Source organism: Lontra canadensis, unplaced genomic scaffold, assembly GCF_010015895.1.
Source record: "Lontra canadensis isolate GAN:19392208 unplaced genomic scaffold, GSC_riverotter_1.0 scaffold15, whole genome shotgun sequence".
In the NCBI taxonomy this organism is placed as follows: Eukaryota; Metazoa; Chordata; class Mammalia; order Carnivora; family Mustelidae; genus Lontra; species Lontra canadensis.
The window spans coordinates 11,156,102-11,160,070 of NW_022631009.1; the positions used below are offsets into that span (position 1 = coordinate 11,156,102).

The following is a 3,969-nucleotide window of genomic DNA, read 5'->3' on the forward strand; positions in this document are numbered from 1 at the left end:
CTTGGAGAGGCATCAGAACATTTCTGAAAGTTTCAGTATTAAAACAGTTCCATCAAAATTCTATTCATTAATTCACCTGATGTTTACTTAATACATTCTATGTGCCAGATATTGGGCACATATGACAGATTTCATTCTTGCCGTTATGGGGTTTATATTTTGAAGAAGAAAAAACAACGAGAATGCCTGGTGCTTTATGTTCTAGTTACTGTGACTGCATAAACCATTACCCCAAAACTGAGTGTCTTAAAACAGTAATAAATTTTATTTTATGCATCAACCCAACATCTGCTCAGGACTGAGGTGGTACCAAGGTTAGGAGCTGCAGTCATCTGAAGGCTGACATGTCTAATGTGTGAAACTGGTTGTCAACTGAAACTTCTTTGGAACCATTGGTTGGAAAAATTATTTGTGGCCTTTCAGTGTGTCCTGGAATTCCTCAGATCATGGGGTATGGGTTCAGCCCAGGAGTGAGAGAGAGAAAAAAAATATTTATATGGCCCATTTGGACTTAGTCTTGAAAGTCAAACAGCATTATCCCTTTCAGCATATTCTATTCCCTGGAACAGTAAAACCCCACCCATAATCAGGGAGAGGGGAAATAGACTCTCCCACTTGATGAGAGGTTACAAGGTTCTAAAAGAGAATTTGTGAAAATACTGCTGTAGTCATTTTTGGAAAATACAATCTACTTCATCTTGTTATTTCAGTTCTTAGCCTAATAAACAAAAACATCAATGTGGTATTAGTGAAAAAATATTTACTCATTTAAAATCCTTCGTTGAATTTGTGTTTCTTTGGACATATTACTAATATTACTACTATTATTGTTAATATTACCGGTTTGTGAACTTCCAAATCTTCCAAATCTCTTGACCTTTAACTTTTTAATAATTTGAGTGTAACATCCAAAAGCTGATGTTGTAAAAAGTCTAGTGAAAGGAACTATATTTAACTTCTGGGTTTGGAATATTTAATTTGCAATGTTCATTTGAAAGATAGTAATACACTATCAAGTGGCTTTAAAGATGAGATTATAATTCACATTGGCTTGAATAGGAAAAAAAAAAATCACAAATAGACTATCTCCACTATCCCCAGCTAATCCCCATGAAAATTATCACTTTATTTTAAAATCATTTAACCTAAACAAGTTGTTGACTTTGTATTATAAATAAAGCCTTACCATGCATAAATAACCATTCTATGCCACATAAAATTGTTCAAAGATGTTAATGTGCTATGTTGTATGGTAGAAATTACTTCTCCTTTTGAAAATGTTAGAGACAGTGCCAGGTGAAGGACACAATGCAAAAAATAATTGCAAAGAAATTATGAAAAATTATATTAGAAAAATACAAAGTATATCCCACTTTGTCCAGATTAAAGGTAAGAGTACATTAAAGTGGAAAGGGTCACTGTTGAAATGATTACACTAGTCAAAATGACATTATCAGACCTCACTTCATTCTTTTAAAGGTTAGTAGGCAAAGGACTATGTCTGCTCTTTGAAAATGTCAAATAAAATGCTACTTTTCCAAAGTGTGAAGTAATGTTGAGCTAAACATTACAAGCACAAATGATATTAAGGAAACAAATTTAATGCATACTATTAATCAGAAATTGTATACTCTTACAATGTTAGGATGAACTCAAAGAAAGTTTGAAGAAGATGAAAAAGCCATATTTTTTATTCTTAGATACATTAACCATAATGTAAGGGCACTAAAGGAGAAAGAATAATAAAAGGCTTAGAAATTTGGATAAGGAGAAAGGAAAATAGTCTTATTTAAACTGTAATAATAGAACTAAATGAACACTTAATTCGAGAGAACACAGCCTGATATACTGGATTAAGAGTAGGTGACTGGGGTACTACGAATTATATATCACTTACCCTATTTCCCAGTACTTTAGTGTCTTTGTTGTAATCATGTCTGGCATGGACTGCTTGCCAAGGCGTCTCTGAATAAATACTAGATTGTTTCTAATACTTTTACATTAATGTTGAGGCTCTTTCCAATCCTTGTAGATATCCTTATGCATAAAATCTTTTCCATATGTGCTAATGTATTAGTAGGATAAGTTCTTAAAGTGGAATTGCCACATCAGAGGCCATGTCTATTATTAATTTTAAAAGATATTCAATGCATAGTTTATATTCTATGATATTGTCAGAAGGCTGTTCATATTCTTCTAGTAAAACCAGTAAAGACAAATCCATATGTTTAATTTCTTATGTTGTAAACCAAAAAAAAAAAAAAAAAGGTGGATTTTTAAAAATTATTCCCGAATTCCTAAAAACTAGAAGGGACCCAGCATGTGCACACTTTAGCTCACTAAGGAGATGGCACCAAGCAGAGGGGAATTAGGGACCCAAGAGATTAAAGGTGTTGATCAAAACTGTACTCATTGAGTACATGTTCTTTTCACATGACATACACTTCTTTAAAACTTGTAATGGCCTTTATAAAAATTATGTATATAATTTATCATACAGTGTAGTTTAATATACAGTATTTATTCTCATTTCTTAGTCAGTTGAAGTAAATGCATAAACTACTGTCAAACAGAAATCCATAGAGGTTTTCAACATCAAAAACACATCATAGACTTCTGGTTTCCCATCTGACGTGTAAAGAGTTTAAAAAATCATCACTCCTCTCCTCACAAGAAGAAAAATGATGAACAAATTGAAAAACAACAATTCTTAGATCCATCAAAGAATTGTTTTCATGGGGAAAACTGCTGTCCTGAAAAAAAGAGATAGGCCAATACAGAAAGTTTATTTACCAGAACTAAACTTAGATTTTGCCAAACAAAACATTAGACCAAAAGAAGAAATATATCATTGAGTAAATTGTTCTTTTTATATATATATATATATTTTAAGATTTTATTTATTTATTTGAGAGAGAGAGAGAGAGCACGCACAAGCAGTGGGAGCAGCCGAGGGAAAGGGAGAAGGAGGCTCCCTGAGCAGGGAACCCAACACAGGCCTCCATCCCAGGACCCTGGGATCATGACCTGAGCCCAAGGCAGACTCTTAACCAACTGAGCCACCCACATGCCCCTCTTTTTTGTATTTTTCTAAAGGCAAAACAAACAAATATACAACTACTGATCTCTAGAGATGAGGACCAAGAGGAAGGAAGGTTTGGAAAAGAAAAGTGTCATGTACCCAGAAAACCTATCTTCTTCATAACTTTCCATTTCACTGGTTCTAGAAGGGTCCTGGAAACATGAGAAAGGAAGATATTACTGTAGCTAAAATAGATGTTGTTAAAGAAAAATATGTGTCCATGTGTCAGATTGTCCAGTTTCTGCCACAGCAAATTTTTTAGATTTCTTACAGCTAATAATAGTACTGTTTGTACCAAACTTACATTTGCCTGAAACATAAGATTAATGAGTTTAAAAGTAAACATTACAGCGCTACCTTTGACAGCACATATATTAAAATTGGAAAGATACAGAGAAGATTAGATGGTCTCTGTGCAAGGATGATACACACATTTGTAAGAGTGTAACTTCATATTGTTCTTTCCTTTTAGTTTTCATTTGAAATATGAATTTTGATATTAACTAAAAAATTTTGGCTCTCAAATGACTATCATAGATGGACATATGGATGAGGGGATTCAAACTTAAAAATACAAAGGACATGCAGAAAATTGTGAAGCATTCTCCATGAAATCAATGTTTATGAAGTATTCAGGGACATTCTTTAAATGGTTTCTTATATCTGTGGCTGTAACATCTTCTGGTCAGTGAAAAGTAAACCATAAAAGAGAGAAAGATAAAACAAGGCAGCTTCCATTGGTAGCAGCTGCTCTACTATGCCCAGGATATGTCATCTTTACTGACACTTAAAAGGCATATATAAAAACACTTAATGTGTTTGGGTTACTGTTGATGACAGATTGTCACCAAGTCTATCTTCTGTGTAATTTCTTCTCCAAGTTCATC

General features: G+C 33.4%; 1 non-coding gene across 1 annotated transcript; it reads left to right on the plus strand.

The window, feature by feature from the left end:
* The first annotated feature begins 3,432 nt into the window (after nucleotides 1-3,432).
* LOC116868443 lies at nucleotides 3,433-3,538 on the plus strand. The gene has a single exon (XR_004382837.1). It is a non-coding gene; the product is annotated as a U6 spliceosomal RNA (small nuclear RNA).
* The last annotated feature ends 431 nt before the right edge of the window (nucleotides 3,539-3,969 follow it).